The sequence below is a fragment of the Rhinoraja longicauda genome, chromosome 14, assembly GCF_053455715.1.
Source record: "Rhinoraja longicauda isolate Sanriku21f chromosome 14, sRhiLon1.1, whole genome shotgun sequence".
NCBI classification, from domain to species: Eukaryota; Metazoa; Chordata; class Chondrichthyes; order Rajiformes; family Arhynchobatidae; genus Rhinoraja; species Rhinoraja longicauda.
The window spans coordinates 27,737,405-27,758,650 of record NC_135966.1 but is presented as its reverse complement, the minus strand read 5'-3'; the positions used below and the strand labels follow the sequence as shown (position 1 = coordinate 27,758,650).

Sequence of the window (21,246 nt, the reverse complement as noted above, 5' to 3'; positions counted from 1 at the left end):
CGAACATAGGGCAATCCGTATGCTCACCGGCTAGCATCATCATTTCGGACATGAGGACGGAAGGCAGTTGGTCTCCATGATCCGGTAGGTGCAGAAGTCTTGCCGCACCACCATGCTTATTAAACCCGAAGATTCGCAGTAATACTTTCTTCATGGCCTCGTACTTACTTTCCGCAGGTGGATTCACGATGAACCGCATCATGCGCTTGGTCGTGTCCGGCGATAGAGCGCTGACGAGGTAGTAGTACATCGTGGATTCGTCCGATATCTTCTTTATATGAAATTGTGCTTCGGTGTGGATAAACCAAGCTTGCGGTGCGTGCGTCCAAAACAACGGAAGGTGAACGCTTGCCGCGCTTAACTCCGGTGTGCCCGGCGCGGTCATCGTCAACGAGGCGTCGGGTTCCTGCTTAGTCGGTGATCGTCCAGATCACGTCGGGGTCACCAATATGGCGAGTCCGAAAACTTGTTGGTTGTAGAAGAAGTTTATTGCAGCCGCAATATTCGAATACAGAGTTAAACAACAAGGTAAAGGACAACCATCAAAAACTTACTGTCTTCTTCGAAGACTTCGCCGAACTGACTATTTCGGGCGCCAAAAGCGCACATGACATCGCTGGCCAATCAGCGATGTCGCTCCCTGGACCAATCCCCATGGTCGCGTTCACACGTGACCTCGCTGGCCAATCCGAGGGTTCGACGACCTGGACCATTCTCTATGGTCGCTACAACAATCCCATTTATCTAATAGAGGTCCCAATAACTCACAGTATGTAGAGAAGACAATCAGATGGTTACACTATGCATCAGTAACCAGCAGTTTATTACTCTTGACTGTTAATGATCAGTAAGAGACTATCAATAGAGAATCTTAACTGAATAGTTTTATTGAAACACAGTCAGAGAATAAAGTCAAGTCAGAGAATAAAATAATGTTGAGAGAATCCACACAATATTTAAGGGAATGAAGATTCAATTCATGTGCAACTCGCAATGATTCAAAGAAAATCTGTCCATGGAGTCATATAATTGCACAGCACAGTAATGGCCCTTCCATCCCCGTCTAATCGTCTCCTAAACATAGTGATTATATCTAACTCCACCACCTCGAGCAGCAAGTTCCAGGTATCAACCACTCTCAGTGCAAAAAGAAACGTTGTCCTCAAAAAGCCTTTAAAACTCCATTCTCTCATTTTAAACCAATATCATCAAGTTTTTGATATCCCTACTAGTGGCAAAAATATTCTGGTTAGCTGCACTATTAATTACTTTTGTAACATTATAAATCCCCCATTAGATCACCCCTCAGCCTCCTGCACTCCAGGGAAAACAAATCCATCCTATCCAATCTCTCCCAATATTAAAAGTCCTCTGATCCCCAAGCAATATACTGGTGAATCTTCTTTGTACTTCTCCAGTACAACCACATCCTTCCTCTAATATGCGGACCAGAACTGCACACCTTACTCCATGTGCTGTCTAACATGTGTTTTGTAAAGTTGCAAAATAATGTCCCAGCTCTTACATTTGATGCCCTGAGCTATGAAGGTAAGCAAAATCTCGAGATCCACCCAGGATTAAATATTGAAATCAATTACAATTTCATGAATAGCAATCAAAGAAGACAAACATTATTGTATTTTTTTTCCTGAAGAATACTAACTGCTTAGTCTTTTCAAAATAGTCCAGGGATGAAGCAAATGTTAATTGTACTGCAATTATATCTGGGATCAGCTAACTCACAAGAATCCTTAATTTTGTCCTTTCAATTATCACTTTGGTTGAATTGGCTCTTTGAAGTTGGCAAGTAAAATTAATATGTTTGTACCTGGCTTACTGGGGAAAAGCATGGAAGGATGAGATGGAGTTTCCATAGAGGTGGAGTGGGAACTAGGGCACAATATTCATCAGCCCATTACATTCTCTTTGCAATGATATTCCAAGTGCAGAGATTGAGGATAGTTAGATGGACATGGTGGACTCCATTGTAATAAAGTCACGACTTAAACTTTAGGCTCAGATTGCAATGGGTTGGCTTGGTGCTTGTAGGGAGTGATAGGGGTGGTTGGAAAATGGATAATCTTTAACTTGGATAAAAAACAAAAGTGCTGGAAATACTCAGCAAGTCAGGCAGCACTGACGGAGAACAAAACAAAGTTAAAATATCAGGTTGATGACAGCTGGATATGAATATTTCAAAAATAGCCTGCCTTTGAAAAGGAATGCTTCTTAGCTAGTGATATACTGAATTTCCTTGTGTTGTTGAACATCAAAAATGGGATGACATGTGACATTTGTATGTGCCTATCACCAATTAACCTATTTTTTTAGGGCAAAGAAATGAGTTTGGTTGTTGGGCGTGGGGGGAGAAACAAGAATGGGGTTGGTGGATTTTAGATATTGCTGTAATGTCGGCTGAGATGGAGCAAAATTTACAGCCCATTCACCAGCAGATTTTCCAGCCACTATTGTTATTGCAATTTTCTTTGCATGATTGACTTAGTGAAATGCCAGTACATTTGGAAGTCAATCCATTCTCTAGGGCTATACTGATGTTTATTCCACGTACATATATATAAATTTGGAGCGAGATTATAGCTGATCTGATTGTTAACCTCAATTCCAGAAATCTACCGACCTACCTACCTTCACCTGGTAGCCTGTCACCCACCTGCTTATCAAGAATTGTTCTACCCCAGCCTTAAAAATATTTGGAGACTGCATTCAAACCATTTGAGGAAGTGAGTCACGACCCATTGCCTTAAGTGAGTGAATCCTTATTTTCAAACAATAACTCCCATTGGACATTCTTCCACAAGGAGAACAAAGAGAACCTGTTGCTCCCCTCAATATAAAATAACTTCTTGACAGAATCACTCCAATTGGTATTTAAGTACCTTTACGATCTACAACACTCAGGTATGGGAATGCACATTTTTCTTCAATTGCACATTTATTCATTCTTTAGCCATTGCTTTGGTCTGTTGTTTTGTTACCATGTCCATTTTTGAATGACCCTTTGTAACCTTAAGGATATTTATTTATATTTAAAATGAACATTTTGAAAGAAATATTTTACTTTTATCCTGGAACTCTAAGGACTATGAGGCTTATTCATCTGGATCTAATTGTATCAGACAATGAGGAAAGTCTTCTTCCCAGAGTGGGATTAAACATGAATGAACAGAGGTTACTGACAAGATATAAGGCACTTAGTAATTTCCCTGACTGATAAAAAACAAAAGTGGAAAGTAAAGGCTCTTTTGCGACAGTCATTCAATGCACTTTGTAGTTTCATTTTTCTCTTGCTGTCCTAGTCGATCCTAGACCAAACAGATAGAGCACCCAATATGTTGTTTGTGGCTAGAAAGCTGACATACCAAAGATTTTTAATTATTGTCCAAAATTATTGAGGTTTCCAAAAATGGTTCATAACAACATAAGAAATGAAGGAGGAAGCCAATGGAGCATCCTGAATGTTCAGCCATTTAATAATATTATGACTGATGTCTTGTACCATGCCCATTTTGCTGCCAGGTTCTCATGTCCTTTCATTCACACAGCAATCTGAAATGTATTAATCTCAGCCTTAATATACATCTGCAGAGAATTCCAAAGACCCACACACCCTTCAGAAAGACATTTTTCCATACCTTATTTCTAAATGGCTAATTGCCTAAAATGGGGAAATATCCTCTTGTTGGAGGGATCAGTGTTTCAGCATCTTCCCTCAGCATCTACCCTTATCTTCCTTACTATTATATTTCAAGCCCATTGCAATGAATTTCTCATACTATTTGCCTCGCTAATTGTTTGCTCAACCTGCATGTTTGCCTCTCACACCTCATCATCTAGTACACAGATACATTCCAAGCTAATATTTACTAGTTTCTCACTATTTAAAATGTATTCTGTTTCTCCATTCAGGTGAAAGGTCAAAGTGAAAACCCCAGATTATCCAATGTTATATTTAATTTATCTTCTTATTTACTGATTTACTGGTTTAATCTCTCTGGGTCTATTTGTAGACTATTTCTGTCCTCATATGTCACAATTTGTCTTTTCTCTTGTGGTTTATATCAAATGTGAATAGCTGAGGCCGGGCTTTGATGTTTGTGGCACCTTTTTAGAAATAGTAATAAAATCAGTTTATTCCTGTTTCTGTCTTTTCACCACTCTCCATGTTCATACATGTGCAGGTCCATGAGTCCTTTATTTATACAAATGTTTGCTGTGTTACCTAATTAAATGCTTTTTGAAAATCCAAATATATTTCAAGCACTGATTCTTGCTTTTCTCCCTCCTTCTTAGCAATTGCTTGGGAGCGAGGATGACTTGCTTCCAGTCCAGTCAGAGTACCACCTCATAAACTGGACACATGTGCCCCATCAGATATCCTCCCGCCTCTGCTGAGGCCATTGTACGTTTCGGAAACTCTAAAACAGATGGAGCAAGGGTGCTTGATGGGGCGGGTACGTGGGTAGTTATGAGGTGTATGCTCCTTTCACCATTAATCCTGGACTTCTGTGTTCCCCCAATGGAACCACTCAAGGTCTCAATTTCATCCTGAATGCTTCTTCTGCACTTTGAGCAGTCAATGGCCAGAATTCCCAGGAGTCAGCGAGGACAATGCAATTTACCAAGGATACTTTGAGTATATCTTTAAATCTTTTCCTCTCTCCACCAGGATATTACTTACTGTTACAGCCTTCAGAATGGAGTACAGGCGATCCTTGCATTACAGGAGTTGGTTATATTCCGAGAAAATTGTAGAACTGGCATAAAGAGCTAGGACAGCACAAAATGTGTTAAATGTGAGCAGGGAGGCTTCTTTAATGAATATATAGAGTGACCTATTGGAGAGGACTCAAAACTAGACCGTCTCTAAGGATAAAAGAGACTAAGGGACTGAAGTGTCAGTGGGAGCAGGTGCTCCAGTTTCCTCCCACATCCCAAAGACATGTGGGTTGGTAGGGTAATTTGCTGCTGTAAATTGACATGAGTGTGCAGGTGAATAGTGAAATCTGGACGTGGAGGTGTTAATATAGGACTAGTGTAAATGGGTGGTTCATTGTTGGCTCAGACTCTGTGCGCCCAATGGTCTGTTTCTGTGCTGTATATCTCTGTGACGTAAGCAAAAGACTTGAGTTAGACAATAGACAATAGGTGCAGGAGCCAGTTGCTAGAAATCGGCAGATATATTTTCCTAACTGATGGGTTTTGAACAATAGGCCTGTTTATTTAAAAATCCTCTAATTACATTATGAAAGCCAATAATACAAAGACCCTTGGAAACTAAAACTATGTTTGACAAGTATAAGAGTATAAGATCATGAGAAGAATAGATGGCGTAAATGCAGTATTTTAGCCAGAGTAGTGAAAGAACAGGCACAGAGACTTTTAGCCAGAGTACAGAGTACAAAGCACAGAATTTTTAAGCCAGAGTAGTTCTATAAGAACCTAAGGGGCAACTTTTTTACATAAAGAGTTGTAGGTATATGGAATGGGTTGCCAGAGGAGGTGGTTGAGGCAGGTACTATCACAATGTTTAAAAAACAAATCGACAGGAACATGGATAGGATGGGTTTAGAGGGATATGGGCCAAACACAGGCAGGTGGGACTAGTGTAGATGGGGCATATTGGTCGACCTAGGCAAGTGGGCCAAAGGGCCTGTTTCCCTGTTGTATGACTCATATATTCTAAGTATCTTTTGATTGAAATTTTGGCTGTGTTCAGTTTTATGTGCTCAACATAATTCAATTTACAAAGCAGTGATCCCATAAATCTCATTGAGTCATGTTTTTATTTTATTATTTTCCACGATAGATATATTTTTCTAAACGAAAGCAGTTATTATTAAATTACCACATTCTGTGCTACCAGAGAGAATTTTTATTTATCACATTAAGACTGCAATACTACTCACTTACTGTTGGTGGTAACATTGAGAACATGGGCTTCAAGTAGATCAACAATACCACCAGCAGGCTCTTATTGGTAATGTCATTCTTTAGAATATTCACATTAAAATATGATTAATACATCAAATAGTTGCTAATTTAATTTAAAATTATTTAATCACTTGAACATTAATAAATGGAACATTTACAAAGGCATAAATGAATATGTTTTTGCAATGATAATCTCAATTCTAAATTTGCTTAGAATTTTACTTTGAAAATACGCTGCAAACCAACTATTCTTACACAGAGCGTGGGTGAGTTTGAAAATCAAAGATAATAGGTGGCCTCCTCTAAATTACCTAAATAATTATTCATGGCTTTACCTTCAAGATGCCCGAGGCTTTCCTAAACAATAAAAGGTTACCTAAATTCATACCTACAGGATTCTCAAAGGCACATTGAAGGCTTCTGCTGTTAGTTTTAAAATGCCCATTACATGTTGACTTTGAGACTTGTATCATTGATTGTTTTAAAATGTGTTTACTCCAAGCATCCCTGGGAGGCCATGATATATTGCAGGTCATCAGGTTTCTTCTGCATTTCTTTGTATTTGTTCACTTTCTTGGATAGAATTGCCATTCCCTGGTAAATGGTCTTTTCCTTAAGGTTAACAGGTATACTTGGTGAAAATCACATTAATTTGACCATGGCTGATGTGTTGGTGCAGAGATGGTGAGGTTTACTGGAGATCCCTAGCAATGCAAAAAAATTAGATTTGAAAATTAACATTTTCTCCCACCTGTTTACCTAATTAAACACCTTTAATGTTAGATCATGGTTGAAAAAGGTTGTCATTTTTACATTATTTCTGCATTTGCTGTGGGTCTGGGGGTAATTTGTGCTTTCTGGTTGAGGCATGCATTGAGATTCTTTACTTAAGTTTAATCCTTAATGGTGCAGAATGGTTCCATGGTTATTGGTAACGCCACTGGTTTTCCACTGTGAAAACTCATTCCTTTCTCATCGGATGCATACAGATAGGCATTCAGACAATTATTTGGGAATCGCTAAAACATAATCAATATTCTGGAAGATTAACAAACTGATTCTTCAACTTACTTTTGTGGATTTTGAGGCAGAATTCAGTTGTAAACAAAGACAAAATGCAAAAGTAATTCAGAGGGCCAGGCAGCATATCTGTTGGACATGGATAGGTGACGTTTCGGGTTGGATCTTTGACAATTTAACACTCTTGACTCTCTTGATCATAAGAAGTGACATAAAACCAACCAGAATCATCAGCAAAGTGATGCAGTAATACAGAGGAGAAATACTCATTGAGGACCGTATTATGAGTATTATCAACAACAATGGTGCAGCTAGTAGACCTGCTGACTCACAACTCCAACAACTCAGGTTCAATCCTCACCAATTATTTTGGTGTATATATTGCAGAACAGGGTGAGATGGTTATCTGGTGGATCAATCCTCATATAGAACTAATGGCTGACTCCACTATTGTCTCTTGAACACGCTGACGTATACACAATGTCCACTGCCTGCAATCATTGTGTTCTATTTAGAGAAGGTTATGATCTATACATCTCCGTTAGAGCGATGGCAAAGCAGGGAAATGTAAAACAAGAAGGATGCATGGGACAGGTATAGGCAGCTGGGATCAAGTTCTTGGGAAGGAGTTTCGGGAACTAAAGTGTAAACTGAAAAAGGAGATCAGAAGGGCAAAAGGAGGCCAGGAGATAACTCTGGCGGGTAGCAATAAGGAAAATCATGAAAGATTTTATAAGTACATAAGGGGGGATAGGGTAGCTAGAGAGAGATTGGGACCTCTCAGGAATCAAAGCGGTCACCTCTGTGTGGAGCCACAGGAGATGAGCAAGGTCCTCAATGAGTATTTCTCCTCTGTACTTACTGAGAAAATAGACAGTAGGATGGAAGAACTTGGGGTAGTCAATGGAAGTGTCTTGAGAACAGTCAGCATTACCGTTGAAGAAGTACTGAAGGTGCTATCGTGTACGAAGGTAGACAAATCTCCAGGGCCTGATCAGATACTGTATATCCGAGGACATTGTGGGAAATCAGAGAGGAAATTGCGGGAGCCCTGGTTGAAATTTACAAGGCGTCCTTAACTTACAGGAGAGGTGCCGGAAGACTGGAGGGTGGCAAATGTCGTGCCTCTTTGCAAGAAGGGCTGCAGGGAAAATGCTGGGAACTATAGGCCGGTGAGCTTAACATCTGTAGTTGGAAAGTTACTAGAGAGTATTCTGAGGGATAGGTTATACAGGCATTTGGATGGGCAAGGGGTGATTAGGGAGAGTCAGCATGGTTTTGTACGTGAGAGTCATATCTCACAAATCTGATTGACTTATTTGAAGACATGACCATAAGGTTGTTGAGGGCAGAGCTGTAGATGTTGTAAACATGGATTTCAGTAAAGCATTTGACAAGGTTCCGCATGGTAGGGTGCTCTGGAAGCCGAGATCGCATGGGATCCAAGGAGAGATAGCTAAATGGCTAGGAAATTGGCTCCATGGAAGGACGCAGAGGGTGATGGTGGAAGGTTGCTTTTCAGACTGGAGGCCTGTGACTAGTGGTGTGCCTCAGGGTTCGGTGCTGGGCCCGTTACTGTTTGTCATCTACATCAATGATATGGATGAGAACATACAGGGTGTGGCGGCTCCCGAGGGTCGGGCCATACCACTCACGACCCCTCGGCACGGGAATGGGTCGAGCCAAGGAGGCGGACTTCGGCCGGGAGTATAAAGGTCAAGGACCGCATGACTCTCATTCCCTTTTGGAGTTCCAGAGATACAGTAAACACGCTTTCGTTAACCTTGCCTACTTGTCGTTATTTTGGCCTAGTTGGCCCACTACATTGGTGACCCCGACGTGATATGAACACGCAGCCTTCTGATCTGGAGTCAGAAGCGCTACCGTTGCGCCACGAGGTCTGGTGTATGAGTTCGTGCCCTCATCGCCGGGGCAGCAGGAACCGTCCTCGCCCACCCTACAGCGCCTTCGTGAGCGAGTGGGAAAACTGGCACCCGTCCCTACGTCTCACCATGGGACGTTCCACCCGCACGTCCCATTGGCCCTTCGAGATTGTGCCTACGTTTTTCTCCGCCGCGACGCCCATCGAGCACAGCTTCAGAGACCTTATGAGGGCCCTTTCAAGGTGCTGAAGCACGGTGAGACAACTTTTGTGTTGGACATGGGGGGCCGACCGGAGGCCGTGTCAATTAATCGCCTCAAGCCAGCGCACTTGGACATTGACCAGCCGGTGCGGGTTGCACAGCCTCGGCCGCGCGGGCGCCCCCCTTTACAAGTGCCTCCAACACCGCACCCGCCGATCCCCTCATCTCGACCGGTATTTGTACCCCCTTCTCCACCCCCGTTTGTCCCTCCAGCAGTGCCCCCGCCAGCCCCCCCGGTTGTCCCTTCAGCTGAGCCCCCGCCAGACCCCCCGTCGGACGGGTACCGTACACGGTTCGGTCGACTAGTGCGACCACCGGTGCGCTTCGTGCCTCTGGTTCTGGGGGGGGGTCCTGTGGCGGCTCCCGAGGGTCGGGCCATACCACTCACGACCCCTCGGCACGGGAATGGGTCGAGCCAAGGAGGCGGACTTCGGCCGGGAGTATAAAGGTCAAGGACCGCATGACTCTCATTCCCTTTTGGAGTTCCAGAGATACAGTAAACACGCTTTCGTTAACCTTGCCTACTTGTCGTTATTTTGGCCTACTTGGCCCACTACAAGGGCAAGATTAGCAAGTTTGCTGATGATACAAAAGTGGGTGGTTATGCAGATAGTGAAGATGGTTGTGAAATATTGAAGCAGGATCTGGATCGATTGGTCAGGTGGACTGAAGAATGGTTGATGGAATTTAATACAGAGAAGTGTGAGGTGTTGCATTTTGGGATGTCTAACAAGGGCAAGACCCACACAGTGAATGGTAGGCCTCTGGGTAGTGTTGTAGAGCAGACGGGTCTAGGAGTACAGATGCAGGGTTCCTCGAAGGTCGAGTCGCAGGTAGATAAGGTGGTCAAAAAGGCTTTTGGCATGTTGGTCTTCATCAGTCAGAGTACTGAGTATACAAGTTGGGAGGTCATGTTGCAGTTGTATAAGACATTGGTGAGACTGCATTTAGAATATTGTGTTCAGTTCTGGGCACCATGTTATAGGAAAGATATTGTCAAACTTGAAAGGGTTCAGAGAAGATTTATAAGGATGTTGCCAGGACTAGAGGGTGTGAGCTATAGGGAGAAGTTGAGTAGGCCTCTATTCCTTGGAGTGCAGGAGGATGAGGGATGATCTTATAGAGGTGTATAAAATCATGAGAGGAATAGATCAGGTAGATGCACAGAGTCTCTTGCCCAGAGTAGGGAAATCGAGGACCAGAGGATATAGGTTCAAGGTGAAGGGGAAAAGATTTAATAGGAATCTGAGGGGTAACTTTTTCATACAAAGGGTGGTGGGTGTCTGGAACAAGCTGCCAGATGAGGTAGTTGAAGCTGGGACTATCCCATTGTTTAAGAAACAGTTAGACAGGTACATGGATAGGACCGGTTTGGAGAGATATGGACCAAGCGCAGGCAGGTGGGACTAGTGTTGCTGGAACATGTTGGCCAGTGTGGGCAAGTTGGGCCGAAGGGCCTGTTTCCACACTGTGTCACTCTATGACTCAATGTCTCTCACCTAGTTTTTTGTTTCCAAGCAGTAAATCATTGTCCAGCCATCTTCTCAGACTGTAACATTTTGAATTTGATACCATTTTGGTGTCTTTAAGTTTTTTAGGTGTTGTTGCTTGCGAGTTCATTACATTCTAATGGCAGTGTCTGGTTCAAAATTACACACAGTTTTTCAATATACATTTATATTTGTAATGTAATTACCACCTTAACCATGGACTTCCTCTACCATTGGTGCACTGTGGGCTGCACTACCAGGCATCAAAGGCCCTTCATTTTCTTCCATAGACTACTCCACAGTGTCTCCCTCACTGGAATTATGAGGCAGCAACACTGTATGTGTGCCACTGTGCAATCTTAAATCAGTGCTCTCTGGTGACTGTCTTTCCTGGAATCTGGAAAATATATATTTTTTAGTTTTTTATTAACATTATGTTGAGTACTTCCATTATAACTCCCCTTAAACCTCCTCCTTCTTAGGCCCCCTCGGTCATGGCTGACCATGGGTGATGCACCCTAGTTGGCTCCATGCTCCACGCCTCGGCTAGAGCAGCATCGCTTATGGCTGAAGAGACCAATGCGGGAGTGACAGTCTCTGTTGCAAAGGTCACATTTGTGTGTGGACTTTGGTCTGTTGAAGTTGCTGCGCTCCTTTCTGCGTGCCTGCTTTTCTGCCACTGCGTTCATCAGTTTCTCTTCCCCCGTTTTGAGATGTTGGTTCAGGGTGCCTCTCCACCTTGTATGGTCAGCTGCAAGGCTCTCCCAGGACTCCACATCAATGTCGAGCACCTTCAAATCTCTCTTGCAGACATCCTTGTAACATAGCTGGGGGCGGCCGATGGTTCTTCTCTCAGATGTTAGCTCTCCATAGAGGATGTCTTTTGGAATACGGCCATCCTCCATGTGGTGGACATGGCCCAGCCACCGCTGCCTGTGCTCCATAGTAAGGAGAACTTTAGCTTTCTGTGTCTCCAGGTAACCAAATTCCTTGATTCCTGGCGTTATTCAAGTTAGCCTTCTGCACCCTTTCAAGACTTGACATTTTATTATCCTTATCATATCATGTCCACTCAATCTTGACCCTTGTTCAACATGAGCAGTTGTGATATTGGGTCCATTGTTCAACAGCAAAAGTCTTTTTTGTTATACATTTCTGAACATGGATGCACTTAGTTGATTCATCAAATTTGCCTTTATCATCCCAAATTAATTTCCATGGAAAATTTCATCTTTAATATTGTGCAGCCTGCCAAAGTATTGTATGGTGCATTTTTAATAAAATTACCTAAAATGATTGGATTGTGACAGCAATCACCTCTGAGGAAGAGGTAATAAAACAATACATGTTATCTCAAATAAGTGGGTAGAATGAGTCATGTTTACTCATTAGTATTTTTCTGAGTTTCGGATTCTAGTTGTAAAGTTTTGCTTGCAACTAACAGCCTTAAATTAACTAGGCTTGTTTTTTAAACCTATTTTGCATCACAATTAGATTCCTGAATATCTTTGTAAGGAAATGAAAAGATTGAAATGAAAAAGAGAAAGAGCTAAATATGGTTACTCCCAAGAAATTATTAGGGAACTATATTGGAGCTGCTTTCAATTATTACGACGTTTATGTTCGGCAGGGGTTTTATTTTGCTTTGTGATGCTGGATCATATGGTTAGTTGAAGGTTGAGTGTGCTTGCTCAAAAGAACAGCGAGACAAAATCAAATCAGAAGGAGAAAGGTTGGTAGCATGATCTGTCACAGTACTGTTCAATCAAGATAAATAATATAGCACTCAAGTACAAATTAAATTTGTCTACCAAGGCAGGAGGCAGCACAACAACAGGCTGCCCCCTCTAATTTGGGTAAGTAACTCAATCATCTCATTACTAATTAAATCAGCATTCTCCAAACACGCAGGCATAAATTAAATTGGTTTCTCTGCGTAAATACTTAATGTGTTTTAAGTTTCTTTCCTTCCCTTTTCTAAAAACGAATTGAAAGCAAAGCACAGCAGAATAATGCACAGAACAGCATATCTGCAGTAGCACAGGAAACAACCCAGGAAACTGGGCACTGCATCTTTTGTGTACATCAAGGTTTCTTTGTAGAGGTCGCAGGGATTGTCGTTCACAATGGCAGAAGAAAGTTTAAGATGGCAGGAAAATTTTAATGAATTGATTAGATGGATAGTAAAACAGCAAATGGAATTCAATTAGGGAGGTGTGTGCATTCCATTTGGTGAGACTTAGTGGACACCTGATACATGGGAGGACATGGACAAGTGCAGGGAAATAAAAAGCAAGACAGATACTTGCCTTCATTTACTAATACATAGAGAATAATAGCTGGTTTAATTATTAGGTTAAGGTTTATTATTGTCAAGTGTACTGAGGTGCAGTGAAAGGCTTTGTTTTGCATGCCATCCAAACAGATTAGATATATTACATATAAATACAACCAAGTCAAACTCAAGTACAAAAGATAGAACAAAGGGGAACAGAATATAAAATGTAGTTCTCAGCATTGTAGTGCATCAGTTCCATAGACAAAGTCCAATGTCCACAACGGGGTAGGGGTGAATCAGACAGTAGCCTAAGCTAATGGACGGATTGTTTAGAAGCCTGTTAACAGGGGGGAAGATGTTGTGAAATTTAACACGTTGCAGACTGAAGCTGATATTTTATCATGTAGTAACTAAAGAGAAACTAAAAAAAGAGGTCTGGATAGAGTGGAAAGAATTATTTCCCCTGGCAATGAAGTCAAAAGAGTGCATAAAAGAACAAGTTAGCAGGGAGTCATGAAGTCATATCAAGTCAAGTCAAATTTATAGTATAGAAGCAGGGACTTCGGCCCACTGAGTGTGCATTGATCATCAAGCACATTAAGCACTATTAACTTCACATTCCCCACAACGTCTCTCTGACTCTATCTCGTCTACATGAGTGTCTCATCTACATTCTAAGAGCAATTTGCAACAGCCAATGAACCTATCAACCACCATGTCTCTGGAATGAGGATTGAAAGCAGAACACCCAGCTGAAAACTACTTAGTCACAGAAAGAACATGCAAAGTGCACACAAACAGTGCAAACGATCAAGACTGAACCTGGGTCACTTGAGCTGTGAGCCGAAGCTCCACCTTCTGCATCACTGTGCCACATTCAGGTTTTAGGAAATAAACTTCATCCAAAGAGTGAAACAGACTGGAATGCAATACCTGAAAAGATGGTGGCAACAGAAATATCCATCATAATATAAATCACCTGAGCGAGCATTGAACGTGCTGTTACCTATATGGCTACAGGCCAAGAGCTGGAAAGTGAGATAGGTTTGAAAGGCTACTTTTTGGCTGGAATGGATACAATGGTATGAAGAGCGTCCTTACTGATATAACTGTCTTTTACAATCAAACCAAATGGAACATCTTTCAGAAAGATTCACTTCAAAGTAAGTGGGTTTTTCAACAAGAAACTAGATTTAAAAGGGTTTTTGGACTTTGACTCCTTTGCCATTTGATGTCGGGTAAAGCTTGTTACAAGGTAAGAAAATTGGAGGAAATTTCAGTGCCAACGAGAAAGAGTAATGGTACGACTAGCATCATCTCCCTCACCAAGCAAATTCTCAATATCTATCTCAATCCCTCTTCAGGATATGGAAGATAGCATGTATATTAAACAAACAAGGTGTAAAATAATATTTGTGGAGAACTCAGTTGCACGGTGTTCTTACTGCACAGAAGCAGACAACCTTCCACCCAACCTTTCATTGTTTCAGAGAGCAGATGGACACAAAATAATTGTTCGATCTCTGTATGTTTTACATTGGATCCCCATAAACCCTGGGGAAGACACAGAGTGCTGGAGTAACTCAACTGGTCAGCATCTCAGGAGAACATGGATAGATGTTGTTTCGGGTCAGGACCCTTCTTCAGACTTTTCCATATACCCTGACTGATGAATTGTTCCTCCATATCAGATCCTCATTAGTTGCAATTCTCCCAGGGCTTACTGTTAAGCAGTGGTGTTCTGGCTCGAGAGCAGTCAGGATTTATCCTCCCATTTCTCTACAACTGCTTTTTATCAAACAAGCCTCCTTTATTGCCAAACTAAAATAGTGCCCATTCTTCCTCTCACTGTTTCCCTCTCTCCAAAATCAATCTGTCCACCTTTTATGGCTCTTGCTCCAAGTGCAACAACCAGCTAAAGTTCAGACTGAAGAAGGGTCTCGACCAGAAAAGTCACCCATTCCTTCTCTCCAGAGATGCTGCCTGTCCCACTGAGTTACTCCAGCCTTTTGTGTCTAAACCAGCATCTGCAGTTCCTGGTTTAAACCAGCATCTGCAGGTTTTCTGAGGTTTAAACCAGCATCTGCATTTCCTTTTTACACAACCAGCTAAAGTTCCTCTGATGCGGTGTTGATTACAAATGCTTCTCCAAATGTATCTACTAAGTGGTATATTGAAACATTTAGATGTAAGCTTTCTTCCTCAAGCTCTAAATGCCAGAAGCTATTCTTTGTATTCAGCGCAGTTGAAATATATACTCAGAGCATAGAGCAATGGCTCTACTTCAGAGCTCCAGATAGATTTCTAACATCTAGACAAACGCCAGGCAAATCCTTTCTCAGCTTGAAATTGCACTAGTTGCACTTGCATTAATTTTAATTTACAGGCATATATTGGGAGTTCCATCCACATAAATAGCCTTTTTTTTTAATACCATCTACATTATTTTCAACTGATATTCTGAATTTAGATCCTGTCTCTGTCCCTGCTCTGCTCTATTTGTCCACTCCATTGTCTTTCAATGTTATTTTCATTAAGCACCGTTCATGGAAATGATTTCCCAAACCATATTACGCATAAACTTTCCATACGTAGGACTTCTCTTTCTCAGCCCCAATGTTGCTAACCCCAGTACATGCACCATCTGGTCCACTTTAACAGTACCTTCCCTTTTCCACCTTTTGTCTCACACTTCACCAGGGATGTGCAGGGATGTAAATTGCCTCCTCTGCTGCTTTGGTTAGGTCTAGCTTGCCAGAACGTTCTAGCCTGCTTTGGTTAGTTCCTCAAACTCTCAATTTAATTTTCCATAACATCGAACAATATTTAGAGACGAGCATATTTCATGAATTTGGTACTGTTTGTGTACTGTTTGGCACTTAAGTATTCAGTTAAACTGTTTTGCTTTCTTCATCAAATGAACAAAGTGTCTGTCTATCAAGTGCTCCTGCGTGACTATACTTCTATAGCCACACTGGAGCACTTGTGATGCCATCATGCCCCCTAGCAACAGGGAAGAGGACTAATTTGTATCAATAGAAATGGCTTTTAAGTCTGTGTCAGAAAACAATTAGTTCTTTTCCATTAGTTCTTTTACTGTTTTAGTGCATAATCTTAAGGATTACTAGCAACAAAATGATGATCGCAAACACCCACTAGTGTAAAATTATGTCAATTTGATTTCCCAATCTTCACAGTAGTGAGAAAACATTGAACTAACACAGAAGGAAGTTACTCCAGTAATATTCCACTTGATTAGAAACTACAAATCTAATAGAATTGCTGAATGTAAAATTTAATATTGGGCAGAATGCAAAGTGGTCCGTGGTGAAGGCACTGCTCTTTATACATATTGTCCAATATTCCTTTCCACTGATGTCAAAACTCAGCTAAAGTGGGCAACGAATAGCTGATCCTTTGGAGCCCAGTCTCTGCTCTTTCAAGTGCATTTTCATTCCTTTATTCCTTACAATCATGGAGATAAAGGATGTTGCAGCAGAGGATGCAATTTAAATCATCCCACAAGCTAACTCTTTGAAAGAGCAATTCAATCAATTTCACCAAGAATATTGTTTGCTTTTTTGTATGATGAAAGGGATTGAAATTAGCCAGGTAATTGTATATATACATCTCAAAAAAGAGAGCAAGGGAAAAAAGATGAGAGGATGGATTCATTGGAGCAGTTTATTAATATTCTAACGAAGGGAGGTCAGATAAATCCAAACCATGCACAGCAGACAAAGCACTCCATACTAACCAGAGGGTATATCTAATGATTCAAAATTAATATGACAGTTTCTCCAGTAATATTCTACTGCACAGTCTCTTGCCCAGAGTAGGTGAATCAAGGACCAGAGGACATTGGATTAAGGTGAAGGGGAAAAGATTTAATAGGAATCTGAGGGGTAACCTTTTCACACAAAGGGTGGTGGGTGTATGGAACAAGCTGCCAGAGGAGGTAGTTGAGGCAGGAACCATCTCAACATTTAAAAAACAGTTAGACAGGTACATGGATAGGACAGGTTTGGAGGTATATGGACCAAATGCGGGCAGATAGGACTGGTGTAGCTGGGACATGTTGGCCGGTGTGGGCAAGTTGGGCCGAAAGGCCTGTTTTCAGACTGCATCACTCTATGACTCTATGACAGTCAAATTTGTCAGCAAATTGGGGCTCTGATTTTCATGCCTTATTCCTAATCCTATCCCCTTTAAGTTTCCTATTAATATGGTGGGATCAAGGCACGTCCTCTAATAAATTGATGAGATAAGAAGGATGCAATAGATTTCTCTTGATAATTGATTCAGTTCAACAGAGGCAGAAACAGCATCTCCTTGGTGTGCTTAGCTGCCCTCTAGAGATGGGTTTAAGGTAATTTGGAAAAGGATGGACACGGGAAGTTATCGATGAGGAGGAGAGGAGAAGAAAGCTGCAGAAAGAATTGGGAGAGATATTTTGCATCAAAACAAAAAACAGAAAAAAAAATAGGCAGGACCTTACTAAAAGAGAGATTACGGGAGAGTTTAGGCTAGGCTGAGAGTGCATGCGTGTAAATACAAGAAATGTACTAAATTAGGTCAGTGAGTTCAGGTACAATGAATCTCACAGGCAGATTGCTTCACAACAGAGACTGCTAAAAAACAGGGGTGGGGGCAGGATTAGGTTTTAAATATTCCTGGATACAAGACATAGGACGGATTGTAATAAGTTTTGAGAGAAACTGGTAAAGAAAGGATAAAAAGAGTACATGAGAAAGGTCTGGCAGGAAATAAAAGGGAACACAGAACTATTGCATTGACAGGTGAAAAGGAGAAATGTTTAGAGAAAATGATGATCTGGAAACAAAATGGAATTCTACTCATGGAGGGAGAAGGCATGTCTGAGGTCATCGTTGAGCACTTTACCCTGGAAGAAAATGCTGTTGGAAACTCAGCAAAGGAAGATGAGTTTATTTTATGGGCTCAAATCATAAAAGAGAGAAGATACATGAAAGACTAGGAAGTTGAGAAAGAGCAGCATGGAAATCAAAGCCAGAAGACAAGAAAGACATTGCAGGGGCCCTATCCAAAAACCTCAGAACATCTTTAAATTCAAAAGTTGTGCCTGGGGGTTGGAAAATAACAAACTTGACATACTCGTTAATACTGGTGTGCAATGAACCTACAAAACGGATCAGTCAGTTTGGTCTCTGAGATGAGAAGATTTCCAGAGTAATAATCAGAGATAGAATTGACAGTCATTTGGAGAAGCATACTTTTATTGGAGAAAATCGGCATAATTTGTTAAGGAAAATAATGCCAAGTCCAGTTATTTCAATAAAAGCAGTGGCCTTTACATGGGTTGTGGGAAATTGCTCTTCACTCTTTTCACGTGTCCAAAAAACAATCTTTCTCCACAACTCGCTTTCTGTTAGTCAGCTAACTCAGAAGAAGCATCAGAGATAGAGTAGTTAAATACTTTACTCACAGGATTGACAGAATCAAAGATAATAGAGCAGAGCAAGATAGACCACTCAGCCCTAAAAACCGTAGTATGTCATGGCGCCATTTTAGTAGGCAGAAACTTGCAGAAACATTTTAAAAGAAAAATAACAAAAATCTGTGAATTGATAGATGAGATATATTCTGCATTTTAATGGTGTCATCACACATACTGTTCCCCCAAAACACTGATTACACTGCGAGAGGCAAAGCGAACGGTGGGTTTTGCCTACTAAAATGGCAGACGTTACTCTCCTTTGTGTACTACATTTCAGTATAAGCGATTTCAACAGAGTGGTCCATCTTGCTCCTCTGGTATCTTTGGACAGAATAGGGTTAGTAAACTAACTTGGGTTAGTGAACATGAAGAAACAATCTCTATGTTCCAATTATATTTTATGAACAATGCATTTCCAGGTTTTTGAACCTGTTAAAACCATCCTTTGAGCATGCCCTATATCTGTTTGTTATTTGCTTCTGCCAGGAAGGGGCTGCTAGAAGGAACTAAGTGAAATATTATTCACAAAATGCTGGAGTAACTCAGCAGGTCAGGCAGCATCTCAGGAGAGAAGGAATGGGTGACTTTCGGGTCGAGACCCTTCTTCAGACTGATGTCAGGGTGCGGGACAAAGGAAGGATATAAGTGGAGACAGGAAGACAGTGGGAGATCTGGGAAGGGGGAGGGGAAGAGAGGGACAGAGGAACTATCTAAAGTTGGAGAAGTCAATGTTCATACCACTGGGCTGCAAGCTGCCCAGGCGAAATATGAGGTGCTGTTCCTCCAATTTCCGGTGGGACTCACTATGGCACTGGAGGAGGCCCATGACAGAAAGGTCAGAAAGTGAAATATTATAATGCACACAGAGTTCTGAATGTTTTACAATAATAAGAGCATTTGAAAAGAATGTACAGCTGATAACAACTACGAACCAAAAAACAATGTCTTCCAAAACTGTCTAAGGAGTAGCATGGGATCTCCATATCAAAACTGCTGCAAGTATTTACCTTCTGAATTGTGCCACACACTGCCCTTGTATGATACCAGGGACTGGTGATAGAATTGGAAATAGAAGCAAGAATGTTGACAAGGATTAAGGCTTCCTTGTTATGTAAGAACAGGTGGGAATTCTGTGCTAAATTTGTACTTTTAATTCAGAGAATATCTAGCACACACCCACTCCAGCCCCTATCCCACTCATCTACTCAACCCCAATTACCACCTGCCCGCAGAGCTGCAAGTACAAAAGGCAACTTCACGATAAGTTTATAAGGTCATAAGTGATAGGAACAGAATCAGGCCATTCAGCCCATCAAGTCTATTCTGCCATTCAATCAAGGATGATCTATCTCTCCCTCCTAACCCCATTCTCCTGCCTTCTCCCCATTATCCCTGACACAATGTCTAAGGCATTCTGAAAAATACACATTATGATAAAGTGAGCCATACTGTTTCAATCAATCAATGCTCTCAGGAAAGAGAAGAAAGGAGTAAACAGGAGCAAGAACAAACAGATGAGAAGAGATTTCAAATTGCCATTGTAAAAGCTCAGTTTCTAGATATTGACTTACATAGCTAATTATCAAACCTAAATTGATTGTAGACTTTAGGAGAGCTCCCCCACTCCTCCTCCCACTCACCATCAACAACACCACAGTCACATCTGTGGAGTCATTTAAGTTCCTTGGAACCATCATCTCAAGGGACCTTAAATGGGAGGCCACCATCGACTCCACAGTCAAAAAGGCTACAGAGGATGTACTTCCTGCGGCTGCTGAGAAAACACGATCCGCCACAGGCAATGATGGTCCAGTTTTATACTGCCATCATAGAGTCTGTCCTCACCTTCTCTATCATGGTCTGCTTTGGCTCAGCCACCAAGCATGACATCCGGAGCCTGCAGCACATCGCTCGGTCAGCCAAGAAGGTTGTTGGCTGCAACCTTCCCCCCATTGACGAACTGTACACTGCACGGACCAGGAAACGAGTGGGTAAGATCATCTCTGACCCCTCTCACCCGGGCCACAAACACAATGAAATAGAGTCAGAGAATTATTCAGCACAGAAACAGGCCAATCAGCACACGTTGCCCATGCCAACCAAGATGCCGCATCTATACTCGTCTCACCTGCCCTCATATAGCCAATATCTCTAAACCTTTCCTATCCATGAACCTGTATGTATCTTTTAAATGTTGTTATAGCACTTGCCTCAACTACCTCTTCTGGCAAAACATTCCCTATAGCCACCACCCTCTGTATGGACAGGTTGCTCCTCAGGTTTTGATCAAATGTTTCAATCTTTCACCTCTCACCTTCAATCCATGTCGCTGGGTAATGATTCTCCTACTTTGGGTAAACAGCTCTGTGCTTTCACCCTATCTATTTCCCTCATGATTTTATACAAAATCAGATCATCCCTCAGATGTCTGCACTCCAAGGAATAAAATCCTAGCACTACCCACCCCCCTCTCCCCCCTCTTCCCCAACCTCTCCCTATAGCTCATGCCTTTGAGTCCTGGCAACGTCCTCATAAATGTTCTCTGCATCCTTTCTAGCTTAACAACATCTTTCCTTTAGCAGGGTGAACAAAACTGAACACAAAATTCCAAATGTGACCCCGTCAATGTTTTGTACAACTGTAACATAACATCCCAACTTTTATACTCAATACCCTGATTGATGAAGGCCAATGTACCAAAAGCTTTCTTAATCACTCGATTTACTTGTTACGCCACTTTCAAGGAACCTGCGCTTCTATATCCCTCTACTCTCAGCACTGCCCAGGGCTCAGCCATTCACAGTGAAGGTCCTGCCCTCATTTGATTTCCAAAAAAGGAACCATCTCACCCTTATCTGCATTAAACTCCATTAACCATTCATCAGC

The 21,246-nt window shown here is 41.7% G+C and overlaps 1 protein-coding gene and 1 non-coding gene across 2 annotated transcripts in view; both read right to left on the bottom strand.

The window, feature by feature from the left end:
* ctnna1 (catenin (cadherin-associated protein), alpha 1) overlaps positions 1-21,246 on the bottom strand; it is a 366,450-nt gene that overhangs the window by 160,858 nt on the left and 184,346 nt on the right. The gene's annotated exons all lie outside the window — the stretch shown is intronic.
* Positions 8,802-8,873, bottom strand: trnaw-cca (transfer RNA tryptophan (anticodon CCA)). The gene has a single exon. It is a non-coding gene; the product is annotated as a tRNA-Trp (tRNA).